The sequence below is a fragment of the Schistocerca piceifrons genome, chromosome 7 (genome assembly GCF_021461385.2).
Source record: "Schistocerca piceifrons isolate TAMUIC-IGC-003096 chromosome 7, iqSchPice1.1, whole genome shotgun sequence".
In the NCBI taxonomy this organism is placed as follows: Eukaryota; Metazoa; Arthropoda; class Insecta; order Orthoptera; family Acrididae; genus Schistocerca; species Schistocerca piceifrons.
The window spans coordinates 378,015,740-378,038,007 of record NC_060144.1 but is presented as its reverse complement, the minus strand read 5'-3'; positions in this window follow the sequence as shown (position 1 = coordinate 378,038,007).

Below are 22,268 nucleotides of genomic sequence, written 5' to 3'. Positions count from 1 at the left end.
TCTAGTGGTCAACAACCCTAGAATTTGTGTGTCATTGTCAGACTATTTGAGGTAATTCATTTGGCTCTGGATCGTGTCATCGCTTGTAGGCCAACGCACGAACGACTGCCCAGAGCGAGGAGAAACGAGTGGTATGTTGTGAATAGGGGAGCAGCACAGTTCAGCGAGAAATTGTAACGACTGGTGGAGATACTAGTTGCAGCTACAGGATATGTGCCGGGATTGTGCTCTGCCTTGCCCATAGTTGCTACAGCTGTGGGTTGGATGGCACTGGTATTAGAGTCGCATTGACACCTAGTTTTTTTTGAACTGGAGTTAACTAGAATACCGTGATGGATTCCACAAGCACAGCTAATCTTCTAGAAGGGGGATTGCTTTCGCATGGAGCCACAGCAGTACAAGGAAACAATTCTGTGACCTAAAGTGGTTGGTTCAGACTAACCGTACCCGAGTGCTCTCGTTCCCAGTTTGTGGATTCAGTAACTGATATCTAAGCAAGCTATTGATTCTGAGTTCACAGGCCGCTCTTCCACTTTCATAGTGGCTGTTACCTATATAAATGATCAGACACCTTGGTCGTCACCATGTGGGACTGACTTTAATGTCGAAAGTCAGCCGGCCGGAGTGGCCGTGCGGTTCTAGGCGCTACAGTCTGGAACCGAGCGACCGCCACGGTCGCAGGTTCGAATCCTGCCTCGGGCATAGATGTGTGTGATGTCCTTAGGTTAGTTAGGTTTACTTAGTTCTAAGTTCTAGGCGACTGATGACATCAGAAGTTAAGTCGCATAGTGCTCAGAGCCATTTCAGCCAATTTCGAAAGTCATCAATTATAAGAGGTCATATACTTACATCAGCTTACCTTTTAATGTTTTCTGTGTAGACTGCTCTACTATTAAAGAGCACACTGAAGTCCAGGAAGAAAGATGGAGCGCATTTCATGGTTTGTTTTAAGAAATATTATTTTATTGTTGCTAACTAGAGTATTGTCATTTGCTTTATATTTATCGGGCTGCCGAGATGTTTTATACGTGGACTATCTTTTGCTACTGGTTTGCTGAGGTACACCCTTAAGTTATCAGGATGTCAGGCTCATTAAATTGTGAACTTGACCAGCGTGAGTTAGTATATCTAGTACTGTATATGACAGTAGTTTTATGGAACTTGTAAATTTCTTACCATAACATGAAGAGTAGCTTTGAGTATCAGTGGATTATTGTAGCTATACTCACAGTGTGACTAAACGGAATACAAAAACCACAAGTCCTAATAGGCGCGATATGAATTGTTAACGCTGATGACTGCTAGAATCTGTTATTTTTTGGATGAGTAGTTTCCTTGTGCATCCTGTTACTATGACCATAACAGAAATCAAACATTAATGTTTGTATCCGGTGGGCGTACTCCAGGTAAGCAAGAAATAATATTTGGTAAGTTCATAGCCGTAGAAAGCAGAGATGTAAAAGAGCCCAGCAGACGAATCCTTATCAAGTAGCAGACAAAGTGATCTTCGTGATTTGGGGCCATTAGTAAAGTTGTTTACAACTTCACAAAAAACCTGTTGTGTTAAGCTGTTTGTTCAATTCCTGTGCTGACTTTTTTGTCAGATGCGCCTGGTTTCGTAAAATCATTTATTAAGTACAAAAAAATAAAGAAAATAGTTACACAATTAATTCATCTTAAACAATCTATTTCAGGAATCAAGTCCTTTGAATTAAATCCGCCCAAAAAAGTACGTTTTTAATTGCAAATTATTTGTTGATTTCTTGGACAGATAAAACATATTTTAAAATTAATTGTTTAACCAGCTGTATGTTTTTAATGAATGACCTTTTGTAGTTTTCATACAGCACGTTATTCACACAGACGTCGCTCCAAAAATCCTATAGTGTGAAGTATTATTATTTAGTGTAAAGTGTTATTATGAATCATTCGATCTATTGTGGAATCTGTATGTGGAAGTGGAGATCGAAAAGAAACGGTAACATAAGTGTCCCTCGTAAGATTATTAATGGAATATGGATATGTGTATATCAAGTTCAGTTTCTCTTAATGTATTTCGACGCGAAATGAAACAGCTGGACGGATCTTTACTAACGAATTTAACTTACAAAGTTTTCCGTGGCAGATCGTGTCGATGCTGAAAACCATTTAATAGTTTAACAGTCTCCTGGTACAAAGGTATGTTTTCACTTCTCGAGATAAATAATGGAACAAAACATTTGATTGTAAAAAAGATCTGTGTTTGAAACCAGGTAAAATAAACTTCAATTTACTATTTTTATTCTGTAATAACTGTCTCTAATCTCAGTATGTTCTACTGTTGTCTCTCTCTAGTTAATTTTGATGGCACAACGTTGAGTTCTAATAAAAAACTCATTGACTTGTCGTGAATGGCGGTTGCGAACAAAGAAGTATCAATCTTATGCTTCTCTCCTTCCCCTGAAACGGAGCTGGAGCAGCAGATGAGCTGTAGTGTGATGGATCATTTTGGTGAAGCAGAAGGATTTGAAGATGGTGATAAGCTCGCTTAGGTGCAAAACAGTTTATGTAAAAATTCAGTTAATCCCCTATGATACTCTAATGCACGATCTTGCCGTGGAAAGTCAGGGACGTATTATGGAGATAGGACTTACTGGACAAGCAACCAGCCCCAACCAGGCTCTTTTAAACACAAAAGTGAATGCCCACGTAAAGATTTAAGTAACGTGGCGTATTTTACTATCGGCGTTAGTGACTACGTTGATCCTTGCATTAATAATTTAACCATCTGACAATCTCTTCGCCTTCTGTAACACGAAAATCATCACTCACTTTCCATAGTTGATTCCACAACATTACTGTAGTCGTTTCTACGACGAAATTACCTTTCATCGACTTCATACATGTTCTTTGCTGTCATATCAAATATTCAGGTGCTTGTGAAGGAAACCACCTCCAATTACCTTTTTGATATATTTTTTATCTTGTCCTGTTGTTGCCTTCCGTGCCGATCATTTTACTAAGTCTTCAGATTAGAGTCATGGCTCTTGCGATCTTCTCTCTTGGTCTCCTTTTCTTCGTTCACAATTTCAAATCGATGTCTTTTCTTAAAATTTAGTAACTCATTGGAACGATGGTATTATTATAACCTGCAGGCAACTTCTACAATCCATTTACCTTTGGATTTTCAAATTGCTTCCACTGTCTCAGTACTATAATTTTCTTTTCTACCTTACGCCTTCCTGCTATTACCAGAAGAAAAGTGCCTATTTCTGTAAATTACCCTTCCTTTCCAATAAGCAATCGACCTTTGGACTTAAACGTCCCAGCTTCAACTTAAGCATTCTGCATGTCAGTATTTCGGATCCTCTTTTCCACATTTCTCCTTACTTCATTTCGACATAGAAACAGGATCTTTTCCACACACTGAAAGTATTTCTCCAGTAACAATCCTCTATGTTCCCCCCGTACTTCGTTACTCTTCAGCATCCCATAGTCAAATGCTCGTTTTCATCTGTCGCTTACAGATTAAAAAAATTTTGAATATTACATTTCTCCTATGGAACAAAAGCACTCTCCTTTGCATATACATTGCACATCACATTGATGTACAGTGGTGTTATTAAACACTTGGTAAGTTCTACAAGTTTTCCCATTAACAGTTTCACCTCTTAAAGCATCATATTCCTTTCATAAAAGAGCTTTTTCTCGAGAAGCGAAACATCTTATGTCATTATAAACTTAACGTACTCTTTCAGTTGAAAATTCATTGAAATTTTCGGTTTCCTCCATAGTTTACCAAGGGAATTTCATGTCAATCACAATATTTATCATTATAATACATGAGTATGTCATTAACAATGTGCATGGACAAAAGCTCTTACGTTTAGTATGGTATCAGACACCATGGAATTAATTACGTGCTTTGCTAACACGACAAAGATATTTCTTTGTTTCTAGTTCATTGTTTACAGCGTAAAAGGAAACACGATTTTGCCGCAAGCTGTGTCAATAAAATCTTAATCGCAACACGATAATCATATCCGTTAAACCAAGCGGCGCCACGAACGTAAATAAATTACACTCGAAAGTTGTATCACAGCTCAACATAGCGAGCAAAATGTTTTTGGGATTGTCTGCGTAGCGGAGATCAGTAAATAACTGATACAAATCTACTGCCAGCTCCAAAACGGAAACAATTACATTGCACTACATTTCATCCGCAACGCTTAAGCGCGCGTATGACGCATTTTCACAGTATGATGTTAGCATTATGTTTAGGATTTTCAAAGAATCTTATAGATTTGAACAGAGTTATTTAATCTGTGATATATTGGAATGGTGTGAAATACTGAAGTGATCGTGATAAAAGAATATAAGGCACAATTATAATTTTCTACTCATTAGACCGTAATACATTGATAGAAAGTCGGAATTAGGATGCTCTGAACTGTTACGAAACACACGTAAAGTAAGGTATTTGGTCTATATGAAAAGATATAGCATGTAGAACATATACACCAAGTGAGAGGGATAGAGAAAGTGAGAGAGATAGAGAGTGAGAGAGGGCGATAGGAGAGAGAGAGAGAGAGAGAGAGAGAGAGAGAGAGAGAGAGAGCATTAGCTGTCAGTTAAGATCGGTGTATATTCGTACACATTTCCAGCTTCCCTCACGTCTCACAAATACTTTCAGATACTTCTTACGCCTCACCAAAACGAATTTGTCGTGTCGCGAGTTGCGAGATATTCGCAATAAGATTGCACTGACGTTTAGGAAATATTTATTTTATAATAAATCCACTTACAGACCAAACTTTTATTGATTACATCATTAATTTCGATCAACGCTTACTGTATTCACACTTGAGTAAATCCGTTTACTACAAAATTCTTATCGTAGTATATATAGATGGCAGAATAACATTAACCAGCCGTACAACCTTCGTCATCAAATTATAAAATTCTTAAGTAACACGGACCTTTCATGAAATTATCTTCTAAGATAAGTCGTAGGGTCAGTATTGTCTCGCGTATTCCTACATTTCTACGGAATCAAAACTGATATTCCCCGACGTCAGCTTCTAGCACTTTTTCCATTCTTCTTTCAGGAATTCGTGTTAGTATTTTGTAATTGTGACTTATTAAATTGATAGTTCGGTAATTTTCACATCCATCAGAATCTGGCTTCTTTGGAATTGGAATTATTGTATTATTCTTGAAGTCTGAGGGTATTTCGCATATCTCAAACATCTTGCTCATAATATGGAAGCGTTTTCTTATGGCTGGTTCTTCCAAGGCTATCAGTAGTTCTACTGGAATGTTGTTTACTCCTTGGGGCTTGTTTCGAATTAGGTCTTTTAGTGCTCTGTCAGATTCGTCACCCAGTATCGTATCTCCCATCTCATCATCATTTACCTCCACTTCCATTTCCATAATACTGCTCACGAGTACGTCGCTCCTCTATGGACCGTCTATGACCATTGTCTTTTCAGTTTTTGAACATCGGCTTCTTCGATATCGTGTTGTTTTTCTTTTAGAATATCCTTGATGACTGACGATATTATTGCTGAACGAATGTGTTGTTTTCTGCACTTAAGTGACAGGATTCGTCGTTCCATGTGAGGTTCCACTAGTTCTTTTCCTAGTTCTGAGAGGAATTCTCTTCTTGCAGTTTTACTTCTCATATCATGTAAAAATTTACAATACAGAACGTAAGCGTTGCGACAATCTAAATCTAGTATATCAAAAAATGTTGCAAGTGGCCACCTTCTTGTTCCACGTTTCACTGAATAATGTCTAGCCATATTATCAACAGTATCTACTCCTGAGTTTGTTGACTTGTAGAACATTATTATAAGTATTTTAGGTTTTTTGTGCTCATGCTCGTTTACATCAAATGTTTGGTGTAGAGTAGACACTAAAATGACAGATTTATTTTGTGTAGGAACATACGTTGCTAAAGCAGTATTTTGTGCGTACCCAACAATGGTCTGTGTTGATGGCAACATTTCTTTTGGTATTTCCTTTCGGCTGGCCCAAAAAGTTCCCACAAGTGCCAATTTACTAGCAAAACTTGTAAATAAGTCATCAGTTATAATATTTGTACCACTTCCCTTCAGGTGATCAACTAAATCATGTATCACTCGTTTCCCTTGATTTATTTCCCTTCCTTCAGCAGATTTCCCAATACATACCAGCGCATTTATGACGTAATTGGTCTCACAATCTACAGCAGTCCTCACTTTTGTCCCATGCTGTCCAGGTTTCGAAGGAATGTACACAGATGCTCATTAACTCTAATATAAGGTTCAGGAGACGTGAGACGATATGCATGCATCAACGAACATTTCAAACACAGCCCTTATAGTTTCAGCTTTCGATCGAGAAGCAGCTTTTCTTTGTTCCCTTGCAAGTTTATTAACGAAACGGAGGCACATTAAAATATCACGAAATCTTGAAAAGCTCATTTTGGCTCGAAAAATAGGTAAGCCACACTTTCCTGAACAAAATTCACTCAAAGGTTTCCTATGTTCCTTATGCAAACCAACTACTATTAGCAGACCAAAGAATGCCTGCAGCTCTGTAGAATCAAGCACAATTCAGCTTTCAAGAGCTGGATACGGAATTTTATTACCTTTTAGATGAGTTTTGATACGCGTGGCTATTACACTCTGCATGTGATTGGTGATAATAAGTCTGAAACAATCTGCTCTTGTCAGTAATTGTGGTCTAAGGCGACGTGGAAAACGCGCATTTTTATGTAATACATTCACTGAAATCTGCTTAAGCACAGCACGTGGTACTGTGTTATATGTTATTTGTCCATCTCTAGACACAAAAGTACCCGCACTCGTTACCTGAATACCATTATCATATTCTTCACAGTCATTCATATCCACTTCATCTCCGACATATCTTCCTCCACATATCTCCATCATCCTCGTTTTCAAAAACTGATTGATTATCACTATTACTCTCCTGTAAATCTGCCATAGCCTGCTCGAGATCCATGACAAATAAACTATAACACCACATCTTCCTTCCGCAAAACTAAAATCCAAATTGTGAATTTGTCTTACCACAGGATATGAATCTACTTTTTGTCCAAATTTCAAATTGTTGTATTACAGACTGTGATATAATCATAAATATTTTACCCAATTACAATAAAAAGTCCGTGAATAACATATGTGGAGTATGAGTAGCCTCCACCCACATTGAAACGGTTTATTTTTAGTGAAACAAGGGTTTACTATATACATACATTTTCTCCTTTCGTAGATTAAATTCAAAATCTCTTGTGTTACCCCAGGATTTCTACTAGCCCTCTTCCTTTTAGATACTTGATTCTCTGCTACCTCCCTTATTTCATCTTTGAAAGCTATCCAGTCTTCTTCTACTTTACTCCTTTCCCTCGTTCTTGTCAATCGTTCCATAATGCTCCCTCTGAAACACTCTACATCCTGTGATTCTTTCTGGTTATCCAAGTCCCATCTCCTTAAATTCCTACCTTCTTTCCGTTACTTCATTTGTAACCTGTAGTTCATGACCAATAAGTTGCTGTCCTTTAAAACCTGGTTCCTAAATCTCTGTTCACCATAATATAATCAATCTGAAACCTTCCAATGTCTCCAGGTCTCTTCCACGTATACTTCCAGAATACTTCTAAACATCTAGAAGGAGCATTAGGGATTCTTTCATGATTCTTAAACCAACTATTAGCAATGATTGAGTTATGCTGTGTGCGAAATTCTACCAAATGGCTTCCCCTTTCGTTCCTTACCCCCTGTCCATATTCGCCTGCTACTTTTCCTTCCTTTTCTTTTCCTACTGTCGAATTCCAGTCCGGCCTGACTAATGAATTCCCGTCTCCCTTAACTATTTGAATAACTTGTTTTTCTCGTCATTTACTTCTTCTATCTCTTCATCATCTGCGGAGCCAGTTGGCATATGTACATGTACTATTGTGGCAAGCATGGGTTTTGCATCCTTCTAGGCTACAATAATGCGTTCACTATGCTGTTTGTAGTAGTTTATCGGCATTCCTATTTTTGTTATTCATTATTGAACTTACTCCTGGATTACCCCTATTTGGTTTTGTATTTATAAACCTGTAGTCATCTGACCAGAAGTTCTGTTCCTCCTGTCACAGAACTTAACAAATTCCCACTATATCTAACTTTAACCTATGTAACTCTATCCTATCATTTTCCCATTTTAAATTTTCTAACCTATCTGCCTGATGAAGGTGATCTAACATTCCACAACCCGATCTGTAGAATGCCAGTTTTATTCCTCCTTATAAAGACGCCCTCCTGAGTAGTCTCCACCGAGAGACCCATATGGGCGACTATTTTCCCTCTGGAATAATTTACCCAAGGGTATGCTATAAAGTAAAGCTGTACTCCGGAAAAATTGCAGCTATACATTCCCCTTACTTTCGGCTGTTCGCAGTACCAACACAGCTATGCTGTTTCGGTTGCTGTTACAAGGCCAGTTGAATCAAACATCAAGACTGTTGCCCCCTCAACTACTGAAAAGTCTGCTGCCCCTATTCAGGAACCACACGTTTGACTGACCTCTAAACAGGTACGCCTCAGTTGTGGTTGAACCTACGGTACGGCTGAATGTATCGCTGAGGCATGCAAGCCTCTCCACTAACAGCAAGGTCCACGGTTCATTGATAATTACCACACAAACAGCTTTGCCCATGACAATGGATCAAGATCCTGACTGAACCTCCATTTATCGATAAAAAATATATGCACATAAAACACAAAACAGAATTTTCTACTAAGCAGTAAAGTAGTACAATAAATTTCTAAAGGGCATTAAATAAATTGCTAAAACTTATACAAAAAAGCAGTTAAAAAGTCACTGTTAAACAGTATGTTCTATCCACTGACGGGTTACTTAAAGGTAAAGGAGAGAATACAATAAAATATTAATAATAATAATGATGATAAAACAGCTATAATTTCACGTAACACTCCCACACTTCATCATTTCCAGCTTTACCTTCTGGAAAAACTTACTCCCGCAGCTTTGCAGTATGTAATAGCAATACCATATCCTCTTTCTGAGTTCGTCTCACTCGTTATTGTGGAATGCTCAATTCAGTTTTTTTTCAGGCCAGCAAATCGGAAGGTGTGGTACACAAAATAGTTCTGGCGCCTGAGGATATTGTGCGTAGTGTTACGAAAAAGTCTGTGTATAGGTTGTGCTGTGTGAAATGTATTAGCAGTATAACATGTCTTTTGCATTATTAAATAACTTACATGTGGAACAGTATTGTACAATAGGGATAAACCCAATAACGATGCGTTGTTTTTTAAAAAAGTAGCTATGTTTTCAAGAGGGAAGGGTAAAGTATTCATCCAGCCATCCTAATTTATGTATTCTGTAGTTTCCTTACATCATTTCACGACAGACTACCTGTCCCACACTTGTAGCACTAGCCAAGTAAACCTGTTAATATCTGCTAATATACTTTTATTGTTCTTCAATTGTAAAATCATGACATGTCCAATATACTTGTAACATATATTTACTGATGAAGACAACTGCTAATACTGAGAGGTGGCATGAGCCCCCCTCATTTTCCTATCTTAATCTGAGTAATTAGATTTTCCTCTCTAATTGCATGCAGTGAAAAGTTGCTATTCCTTCACACGCGGACTTCCCACGGAGCGTCTCTCATCACCCGCGTGTTCTGGTGACAGGTTGGGTTGTGCTGTTCTTGAAAGGGCTATGCCGATGGGTGTGAGGGAGTCGAGTGGATGCTTTCCAGACGCTGACATTGTCATAAGAGCGGGGGCACACGTCCACAGGGGCGTGAAGGAGCGGCTGGGGCTAGAGATTCCGTTACTTCGCAAAATCTTAGTGAAAACACTTTCTGAGAGGCTACCAGCGAAGCGTGGGAATGACTTGTGTTCCCAGGCAGTCTTAATGGGCAAATTCCCTCGTTTTCTCCAAAACCATTACTATGATTGGCTTCCTCAGAGGATAGCTCCGTGACGTAGCAAAATCGGCGCAGGAATTGGCGCCAAGTATCTCCATTGGTGGAGTAGTAGTGCTTCGGCAGTAGAGTAGAATTTTCCGCCGGTTTCCGAGTTCCTGATTGGAACGTCTAACGACAGCCATTTTCGTGGGGGCGGGAATGTTCTGTGTTCCGTTTGTACACGTGCTCTTGTGGGGTCGGCTCTCGCCTTTCGGTCGAGGTAGGTTAGAAGACGGAGCTCTCAGTGCTCTGGGCAGCCGGCCTTCCGTTGGCTGTCTAATTTACTTTCATTTAATTGTAACTGTTTGACGAAGTTGCTGAAGTTCCGCCTTCAATGTAACTTTCCGAGTACAGTTGGCAATTGAGCGTTCTGCGTACAAGCGGTCTATGTTGTTCATCTTTAGCAGTTTTTGCTAAAGTTGACTGTATCGGAGTTACTGTGTGGCTTCGCTTGTTAAAATCAATCAATGTACCATCCGTGATTGTGTGGCGATCTTTCTTCGTCTCCCTCAGAGACGCATTTGTATTTACAGGGAGTCTTTATCTTGGAACAACCATACCAGGATAATTGGTTTCGGGCTATACTCGTGACACTATCACCACGACGGGACGTCGAAGCAACTAGCCATCGCCTCCGGTACGCCACATCGTGTCGTTGGGGTTAAGAAGACAGCTTGGGACTGTATGTCCGCAGCACCGGCAGATTAGGGAATTTTGCTCTGTGATAATCAGAGCTCAGCAGAGCACGCCTGTTCCCGTCTTTTCTGACGTGCTTCTGTCTTGGATGATCATTGCCTGAGTTCTCACTACTGTAGTAGCAATTAATGTTGGGTATGCTGGGTGTTTCTCTTAAGATTTGAGTAGCAAGGAATTGGCTCCACATACCACTTGGTCATAAACGTCACAAGCTAGATTACGGACAACTTCACCTTCACAGCATTTATTTGAGTATCCAATTTGACGTACTGTATGTGTTTTATGTGTTTTGTTTATTATTTTGAGTTTAGTCTTAATAAATCAAATTGTTATTTCGGACCGAAGTTTCATTCTGTGGTTCGGTAAAGCAATCCTTTCATTTCTCACTACGTTAATGAAACTTTCCTTTATTAAATTCATTTCTATCAAATTAAATGATTGCAGGTGCCAAACTCTTTTCTACTCCACTTGCAGGGTTCATTACAGTCAGTTCGCGTTCCTTCCTAATCCATGTGTAACAGTAAATGTCAGAGTTAGAAAAGGGGGGGGGGGGCTTAGAGCATCATGAAGACCCTAGAAGAATTTAGAGTTAAATACACTGCTAGCCCGGTACCTCGCATAAAATGGCGACCTTAGCCTCGGATCTTTCCTGTGAATCGCTGATATGCAAGTAGTATTCTCAGTAGGAAATTTCAAAATTTTTTTTGCTTAATTTTTTTAATGATTAATACCCAAGTTTTTTTCTGGTACTTCCGCATTTAGTTTTTAAGTAGCGGCGCATGATTACAGTTTTTGTTTTCAGTGTATATATATTTTACGTTCATTGTTTTTTGTGTTTTTTTGATGTGGTGTCCGTACCACATCACACTTTGTCCGGTTTGTGTGCGGTTTCTGTACCACAACAAATCGTGCATATAATTACAGCGTTGGAACGGTGTTGTTGAAATTTTATGTCTATGTGTAAAAAAAACAGGGAGTCGATTAATTTTATTGTGCATTTTAGAAAAATTTCTTTGTCTTGAATTATTACGAGAAGTAAGGCACGACTATTAGCGAGCGAAGCTAGAACAAAAGTGGATGGTATAATAGATAAGGGGCAGGTTATTGCCGGAGATAGGTTCGGAGATGAGATGGGCACATTTTTAGAAGGACAGGGCGGCAGGTTCGTTGATGAGGAAGGTAATTTGGACGCTATCTTAGAGCAACATCGCGTCCGTGATTATGATAGTAAGGTAGAATATGAAACAGAGACAGGCACACAGATCGAGACGGTAACAGAAGTTTATAGTCAAACGGAGCAGACAGAGGCCATCTCGGACACGTCAGTGCTCTAGCGCCCAGGTGTTCAGAGTTACATCGCCCATGTGTGACATTAACCCAATACTGAGCATCCTACGATGAATGAAAGAAGAATTTGACGAGCAACGTAAGAAGGAGAAGGAAGAAGATGAGAAACAACGTGAGATGGAGAAGGAAGAAGATGCGAAACAGCGTAGGAAGGAGAAGGAAGAAGCTGACGAACAGCGTAAGAAGGACACTCAGGCAATAATTTCGCATATAGGGGAAATTCGTCGGGAATTACTAACAATAAAGAAAGAGTGTGGAGAAGTAAAACAAATGACAATGGCTACATAAAAAGTAACAGGCCTGGCCAAAACTGCAGCAATAGGGGCAATGAAAGTCGCGGAAGCAACTTCTAAACTCGCAGGGCGCTTGCGACGTACAACACAAGCCCACTCAAAACCCCTAGCGTTCTAAAACCCAAGGTAATACTGCGGTTGCGAACACCACGAAACTAACGGAGGAAGTAGAGAGTCGGATAGCAAAACTAGAGCAAAATGGGCACACGAGCACTGCGCTTTCGGATACCACTGATGGAGTACACTGCCCGCCGTGCTCCAGCCCGATGACCGAGTGCGGAACTAACAATGCACACGCAGAAACATCGAGTTTCTGCGTGTAGTACAATTGTAGCCCACTTAGGAGAATGAATTATGAGTGCCACTTCCACTGTGATACAGATGTAGCACATCACAGTTATCAGCAAGATAGATCAGGACACTCAGCAGACGTGCAAGTATCGGAAACGAATAACAACACGAGTGCGAGGATCGGACAGGAGTTTGAACCCAATCACTTCCTGTCGATACTAAAGTTCCAGAAGTTCAAAGATAATGGAGGGTCGATGCATCCTAAGAGCTGGGTGATGCAGTTTACAAATTCATTACCGTCAACATGGCCAACCCAGGCAAAATTAGAATTCATGTGTGGACACATCGAAGGCCAAGCCGCGGAAAACATGAGGGGTGCGACAGGAATTTGTTGGTGCATTCCCGCGGACCTACTGGTCAAAGGAAACGCAGGACAGGATTAAAGAGGAAATAATATTTTGTCCTGAACTGGAAGTGTATGAGCAAAGGAGCACAACTAAAGTTTTTGATGATTTAGTCAAGAAGAATCAATTTTTAGATAGTCCATACAGCAACGGAGAAATCATTAAATCTTGCTTTTCCAAATTGCCAGTTAGGTACCAACAGACACTTGTCGGCAAGTGTGGATCTGATATAGAAGCATTCAAGTGTCTATTGCGTAAACTCGAAGTAGTCTTTGATAAACAAGACGCAAAGGACAGGAAGAAGGGGCAGAGTAACAAATACCACGGGCCATCAAGGGAGGACGACAACAGATCCCATAGTGGCACTGGCCAGTTAGGAAACCAGGGTTACGGAAATCAAGGTTACGCTATTCCAGGTTATGGAAACCAGAGACACGGAAACAGGGTCAACCTAGACAAGGAATCTGGGACGGAGGAATAACGAACGGCAAAGCGACCGTAACTGGAGAGAGCGAAACCAAGGACAACAGTGGAGCAAGGAGATTGAAACTAGACCCGCAAAATCCTAATGCACGTCAGAGGAGGGGGAGCTTAACAAGAGATAGACGCCAGACTAGTGCGAACACATGCCGCCGGAATTTCGCACGTAATCTCGGACATGGCCAACTAGGGATGATAAATTACGAAGATTTATCAGAATTCCCGCTCGAAGAACATAAAACAACTCGACAGAATCGGCACCCTCTTATCACAGTAGCAATAGCTGAAAAGAGTATGAATGCGATAATAGATAGTGGAAGCACATAACGGCAATATCTGAGGCAGCACACAAGAGGTGCTCTCAGGAGGTAGACTGGCCTATCCTACCGGTTGAGAAAACCAAAATAAAAGGGGCATTAGCGGTTAAATGTACGGAGATCACCCAACAAACACGACTGGAATTCTCCTGCCAAGGACACAAAATAGAGTCTAACCTCTGGATCGGCCAAATCTGGCGATCGACATGATAATAGGAACGGAGTTCCTAAATGAGCATGAACCGATAGTTGATCTAGGACTAGATGAAGTGATTTTGAGGAAAGGGAATCCCGTCCACATTAAATTCGGCGACCAGCTGATCCTAGCTCAACTACCATCTAACTGTGTTCAGATAAACTATGCGTGTCAGAAAGACAGAAAGAAAGAACAGGTCGACTTTGCGGGTAGGGGAGAGGACACGGATTAGAATGAAGTCGTAATAATGGGAGAAATAAAAGGGAAAATAGGAGAAAAAGTGGTAGCAATAATGGATGTAAGGTCTGACCAGCGCAAAGAACTTCATAAATTACTATTAGAACATGCGGAGGTTTCATTCCCAAGACAGGATCAATAAAGTACTTCCGATATGAATTCCGTGTACTTCCGCACGACCAGTTTCGTGTGCCACACTACCCAGTCCCCTTGGCATATGGACAGAAAGTAGCAGCTGAAATTACTCGAATGCTGAGTGAAGGAATAATAGAACTTATGGCTTCAGCCTATAATGAGGTAGATGGTAGTATTTGTTTATCTTGGACCCGCGTCAAATTAATACCATAATAGAACCCGAAACAGACATACCGGAACGATTAGAGGAACTCTTACAAAACTTCCATGGGATATCAATCTTCACATCAGTTGATCTTAAATCGAGTTTCTGGCAAAATGAGCTGCACCCAAATTGCAGACAGTATACAGCCTTTTCAGCATTTGGAAGATGTAACCGGTTTCTTCCTCTACCATTTAGTCTGAACATTTCGTCTGCCGCATTCATTCGGTGGCTGGACGGCATACTAAGCGAAAATTTGAAACGTCATGTCACCAACTATGTGAACGATTTGCTGATCGCGGAGAAATCTTGGGGAGAGCACAATGCGGTCCTCGGTGAACTCCTTGCGACATTCAAGGAATACGGAGTGACTATCAATATCGAAAAATCGAATTTTGGGACGTCCTCTGTCGAATTCATAGGACATATAATCACGGGTGAGGGCATTGCGCCAAATCCCGAAAAGATCGAAGCGATTGAAAACTTTCCCATTGCTACGACAAAGAAGCAGTTAAGGAGGTTCTTAGGGATCATAAATTCTTACAACCGCTTCATACATGTCAAAACTCAGAGCAGTCCTAGGTTGCACAACTTAAAGGAAAGAAGAGTCCTTGGGAATGGGATGAGGCGGCCGAATCTGAATGGAAAGCATTAAAATTCGCATTACTACAAGCACCCATCCTCTCACACCCTAATTTAGCAGAAGAGCTTTGTTGCATAGTAACGGACAGTTCGTACTCTGGTCTGGGTGTCACGGTGTTCCAAGACGATGTACATGAAGGAGACAGGGTGTGGAAGACAATAGCGTTTGGTAGCAGAGTACTAGCCAAGAGTGAGAGGAATTACTCGGTAACAGAGTTAGAGGCGCTGGCTATTGTATGGGAGTTTGAAAAATTTAGGTACCTTCCGTTTGCTCGCAAGACAAGGGTCTACACAGTCCACAAGACACTCGAGCTGCTGATGACTGCAAAGCTTAATCACAGGCTGCACATTAGGTGCGCGTTACACCTGCAGCAGTACAATTTTTCGATAGAATATATCCCCGGCAGTCAGAACATTGTCGCACACGCCTTATCACGGTCACCGATAGGATTTGACCACAACATGGAAGAAAATTTGGAGGAAAATCACTACCGCCTTCTCTATATGCAAAAATGTGGCCTTTGAAAATTTTATGACCTGTAGTATGCAGGACATCAAGAAGGACCCTGCCCTAATGTTATTGAAACAGAAGCGGATAGACAGAAGACACGCCACCGTCAGTGGTTCTACCTCTTGCCGTGAGGCATAATCTTCCACCGAAATTATGCCAATGACACTGAATGGGGGATATGCATCCCTGAACACCTAATAAACAAAGTTATATGACATACTCACCTCAGCTATGGACACTTCGGACCACGCAAGTGCAATCTGAAGCTAAGGACCATGTGTCACTTTCGGAACATGGAGCGTTGAATTCGAAGGGTTCTGTCGGTGTGTAAAGACTGCCAAAAGGCTATTCACGCCGCTGTGAGCATGTAGGCACCATTATATCCAATCGTACCGACCAGATTAAGACAATTAGCAGCCTTTGCCAAGAACAAGAACATGATTACTTACGTATTAGTCTTTGTTGAACTAACGTCCAAATACTTTATTATTGCGGCACTGAAGAGGGCGACAGGACGAACTGTATGACGAGCCCTAATCCGGGATTTCCTACCACAGGTTGGTCATGTGAGTAGAACTATCACTGGTAACAGGCCACAGTTTAAGTCAAAAACATGGAAGGAGACGTAGCGTCCATGTAAAATTCATCCCATTTTTATATCATCGCACCATCCGAGCTCGAATGCTGCAGAAGGGGTTATTAAGGAACTCGGAAACCTGTGCCGGTTGTCTTGTAATAAACAGCACACGACATGGGACTTTTCCTTAAAGACTTCCAGGAGGTGATCAATGAGGCACCCCATGGGCTAACAAAATTGGCACCCATTACAGTACTGAAATGAAATGATCGTATGGCATTATTGCCCAGGAGACCCCATGCGGGGAAGTTCGGCAGCCGTATTGCAAGTTCTTTTTAGTTCACGCCACTTTGGCCACTTGTGAGTCAATGATGATGAAATGATGAAGAACACACAACAGCGAGTCATCACGAGGCAGAGAAAATCCCTGACCCCGCTGGGAATCGAACCCGGGAACCCGGGCGCGGGAAGCGAGAACGCTGCCGCAAGACCACGAGCTGCGGGCTACAGTACTGAAAAACCGGATTCCTAAGGACTTGACAACTGAGATCGTGAACTTCCCGCCAAGCCCACTAACGCAGCACCGAGCCGTAGTGGATTTGGCTCTCAAGCGGATACGGGCTGCAGCTGTGGTCAGGAAGAGACGTGCCTACAGGGGAGCTCGTGTACGACACTTCCAAATTGGACAGTGGGTGCTCGTGAAGTCTTTCCGACTCTCGAACAAAAAAAAAATGAAATGCCAAAAATTGTATTCTGTTTACAACGGCCTGTACCGTATAAGGAGAGCAGCTCACCACATTGCTTATGAATTGGAGACGCTGAAAGGTAAGAAGTCCATAGGACTCCACCACATCTCTCACAGAATGGAGTTCGTGGAATAGCAGTAGTGTAAGTGGTGTACATAGTAGAATGGGCAAATACATGAAACTTGCTACAGGTAACAGTGATACTTGCGTTAATAGATTAAGATTGTTAAAGTATTAACACGCTTCATTGTCTTGTAAAAGAATTTACTGCAGCTAGCCTTTTTTTTGGTTTATGTTCGCGACTTCCAATATCGATGGAGTAGGCGGCACTACCATTCCAAGAGCAATGTTTTTGTTCTTTCCTGCCTGGTGCCCATGTTGAGGGATAATGATCAATGAGGAGATGTCGCACAAACGGGCACATACAAGAACGTGCTCCTAGAAGCGTTCTGGGAAGTCGTGATACGCTCCATAGCGACCAAGACTAGTTTGCGAGACGTTTATACCAATGCTTGCAGTCACGTGTCAGTGCACTGCAAGTTTGTGGCAAATTGTGTGATTTCGAAGATGAATATGGGCAATATAGTTTATACAGTGATGTGCCAGCATCGTTGTCTTGCAGGTCGGGGTGAACCTGTGACTGTTTGACTCCAGTGGTGCCCTAGACGGTAGAAATGCTGGCATAAAGCCTATCATGCCAAGGTGCTGGTTGGGGATTTAGCATGCAGCTTGTGACTGTCACACTTGGAGATTCGTGACATACTGTGTAGCTGGCGTGTGGTGGGCGACTGAATGCTAAACAGGAAATTACATTGTCTCTGGAAATGTGCACTTTGATCGCTTACAACTCTAAATTGATTGTCTTGTATAGCCATTGCTAACTCAGTCTCTGGAGTTTCAGTGAGGCGTAGTGAGTATTCGGAGGCCGTGTCGTACGGCGCGCACATCACTGTCGTCGTCAACACGGCGAGCAGCGAGACATCTCAGCATAACAGGAATTATGTAAGAGTATTGTATTAAAAAGATGGTACCATATACTAGCCTAAGTTAAACTTTAGGATTAAGCAATAACTAGATCCTCAATATTGTGGGGGTTTTCTACCACAAGCAGTAATGTTTGGCGCACGCCTGTTGGGATGCTATTTTTCAGGTCACCGAACCACAGACCCGAGATGGAGGGACGACAGACGAGCGAACGTAGAATAGTTGCATGTTCTTTAGAGATCAGTAAAAGTTCAAACTGCATAATAACATAATTTATTCAAAAGACATAGAATGTGGATCGTAGGCAATGGTAGTTAATACTTGAGCATGTATACTGTCGATCTATATAAGAAATAATGTTATTAGTGCGAGCCCGCACATTTAGTTGTTTATCCCATGCATAATATCAGTTGTCACACGCCATGTACGGTAGTGAGATCGGTCTCTACACAAATATCAAGATAAATACTATATTTCCATTTCTAGATTAGATTCACCAAGATTTTGTTACAATGATAGCCGCAGATTAATAATTATAAAATTAAAATAAGAGTGTCTGAAATGACAGACCATCAATTTATCATTATGTAAATTCATTATAACATAGAAGGTCGTGGAAAAAAGTTAGGCGTAAGATTTTTGTCAGAATTGTGCAGATGACGGGTGCCGTGGCAATGCAGAGGTTAACCGGAGCAAAAGCTAGAGGTCATCGGTTACCTGCAAGAAGTGGAGCGCGAGCGCGCCAGCTGACGAGAAGGGCGCAGGAACGTCCAACCCTACAAGCTGACAGTCATCAGGCCGTATACCTGAGGGATTAGGTAGGGGACAACCTTCGCCGGGCCACAAGCGAAAGCGAGGCTGGACGTTGACAAAGACACGTGACCAGCACTCAACAGCCAGCTAGCTCTCCAGACGCAGCAGCTGTTTGGAGGGATTCACTGCAGCAGACCACGTTGTCGTGAGTACACGAAGAAGATCACGTACGGTGTCGGAACCTGCGCCTCATATGCCTCAGGACAGGAAAGGACGCTAGATACTCACCTGTTTGAGTTTTACAACTCAATAGCATTGGCTGATCTGCATACACAAAGTAATATCATGCCACAAACTCTAACAAATGAATTGTATCATTTCTAACTTCTCCTCTCACTTAGAGAGCCGTTGTAGCAAGCGTCGCTCCTAGTTCGATCCTGTATGTATGACCTCACACACTTGTGGAATCACTCCATGTGCCACCATCCCTCGTCGAAATTCAATATTCGGAAACGTTTAGTACTGTCCAGGGAGTGAAGAGGTCTGGCCTAGTGATGCGTCACCACTAGTAGACCTCAGAGACAATTAATCGACATGAGGAGAGCCTATCACTATGTCTTCCTACCGTACTGTCGTGATCATATGGGTGGGTCTTGTGGCAATCTCAACAGTGTACTGCAGGTGCTGGAGCACACCACATTGCTGTGGCAACAACGTAGCAACAAAACCAGACATTTAGCACTATGTGATGTCAGTACAGTGGCCCCATCCATAAACCCCCTCTGATGCTCAGGACGTGAAACTACGTGCAATAATGCATATGACCCAATAGACCAACCATTCTGAGAAGCCAACGAAATTGTGAAGTGCAACGAATATTTCTAACAGTGTGATTTAGTGCCTCATTCTCAGCACAGTCGTGAACATTGTGCAAAGAGCAAAAACAACTTGGCATCCCACGAACCTTTTTTTTTTAATTTCTTTGTCTAGTGTTGTTTTTGTAGTGTATGTTATCCCTTGTATGTGTTTGTGTTTTGCATGGTAATTCTTATGTAAGTAATAGAGTAGGGCACACTAATTACTGTATTGTTCCCTACACCATGTTCTTTTGTATTCTGTACTTATTGTTGTGTGTATGCAAACAGTGTGCCTGAAGTCCCCATAAACTGAAGCAGATACCACCACTGTCATTGTGAATGGGCCATCAGTTCCGAGAACATTTTATAAAGGTTATTCTTGCTGCATGGAGACAGAATGAATCGGGGGATGTAATTAGATTCTGAAAGCTCACAAAGAGACTGTTAACTTAAACAGTATCATGAGTGATAGAGTTAAGGTTAGTTTAACGATTGAAATTGTTGGAAAATCTTGGACATTTAATTGTGGAGCACTCCAACTCTGATTGTAAAGAATCAGCTGCTCCATATTTGGCTCACATGCCAGGGCCATCTTTAGAGTGTGAATGTTTGTGTGAATCGCTGTTTGGAAGGGGCTCCCTAGATATAAATGTGTGATTTGAGTATTAGATTTCCATATTAAGAAGCTGGAGTTGGCTACATCATAAATAATCCACCCTCTATGAGCTGCATCTTCTGTTGCAGTGATTTTTTTATCGAGTGTGGCATGTGGAGTCAGTTTGCAAGATTGTTCTTGGGTGATTGACTCACTACCTTGCTCCTAAGTGAGCCAACCACTCACATTACAATCTAAAATGGCGTAGGGGCTATGAGAGGTGGCATGAGCCCCCTCTCATATTCCTATCTTTCTCTGAGTAATTCGATTTTCCTCTCTAATTGCATGCACTGAAAAGATGCTATTCCTTCACACGCCGAGTACCCACACAGCATCTCTTGTCACCCGGGTGGTCTGGTGAGAGGCGGGTACTGCTGATCTTGAAAGGGCTATGCCGATGGGTGTGAGGGAGTCAAGTGGATGCTTTTCAGACGCCGACATTGTCATAAGAGCGGGGGCACACGCCCACAGGGGCCTGAAGGAGCGGTTGGGGCTAGAGATTCCGTTACTTCGCAGAAACTTTGTGAAAACACTTTCTGACAAGCTACCAGCGAAGCATGGGAATGACTTGTGTTCCCAGACAGTCTTGATGGGCAAATTACCTCGTTTTCTGAAAAATCATAACTGTGATTGGCTTTCTCAGGGGATAGCTCCGTGACGTAGCAAAATCGGCGCAGGAATTGGCGCCAAGTATCTCCATTGGTGGAGTTGAAGTGCTTCGGGAGTAGAGTAGAATTATCCACCGGTATCCGAGTTCCTGATGGGAAAGTTTAACCACAGGCATTTTCGTGGGGGCGGGAATGTTCTGTGTTCCGTTTGTACAGGGGCTCTTGTGGGGTTCGGCTCTCGCCTTTCGGTCGGGGTAGGTTAGAAGATGGAGCTCTCGGTGCTCTGGACAGCCTGCCTTCCGTTGGCTGTCTAATATACTTTCATTTAATTGTAACTGTTTGACGAAGTTGCTGAAGTTTCGATTTCAACGTAACTTTCCGAGTACAGTTGGCAATTGAGCGTTCTGCGTACAAGAGGCCTATGTTGTCTGTCTTGAGCGGTTTTGGCTAAAGTTGACTGTATCGAAGTTACCGTGTTACTTCGCTTGTTAAAATCAATCACTGTACCGTCAGTGATTGTGTAGCGAGCCTTCATCGTGCCCCTCAGAAACGCATTTGCGTTTATAGGAAGTCTTTAGCTTGGAACAACCATACCAGGATAATTTGTTTTGGGCTATACTCGCGACATTATCATCACCACGACGGGACGTTGAAGCAACCAGCCATCGCCTCCGGTATGCCAGATCGTGTCCTTGCAGTTAAGAAGACAGCTTGGTAATGTATGTCCGCAGCACCGGCAGATTAGGGAATTTTGCTCTGTGATAATCAGAGCTCAGCAGAGCAAGCCTGTTCCCGCCTTTTCTGACATGCTTCTGTCTTGGATGTTCATTGCTTTAGTTCTCACTACTGTAGCAGCAATTAATGTTGGGTAGGCTGGGTGTTTCTCTTAAGATTTTAGATGCAGGGAATTGGCTCCACATACCACTTGGTCATAAACGTCACAAGCTAGTTTGCGGACAATTTCACCTTCACAGGATTTATCTGAGTATCGAATTTGACGTATTGTAAGTGTCTAATGTGTTTTGTTTATTATTTTCAGTTGTTCATAATAAATCAAATTTTTGTTTTGGACAGAACTTTCATTCTGTGGATCGGTAAAGCAACCTTTCATTTCTCACTACATTAATGAAACTTTCCTTTACCAAATTAATTTCTATCAAATTAAATGATTGCAGGTGCCAAACTCTTTTCTACTCCACTTGCAGGGTCGATTACAGTCAGTTCACGTTTCTTCTTAATCCATGTGCAAGAACAAAAGTCGGAGTTAGAAAAGGGAGGGCTTAGAGAATCATTTCCATATGAAGACCCTGTAAGAATTTAGTGTTAGATACACTGCTAGCCCCGGCATCTCGCAATAC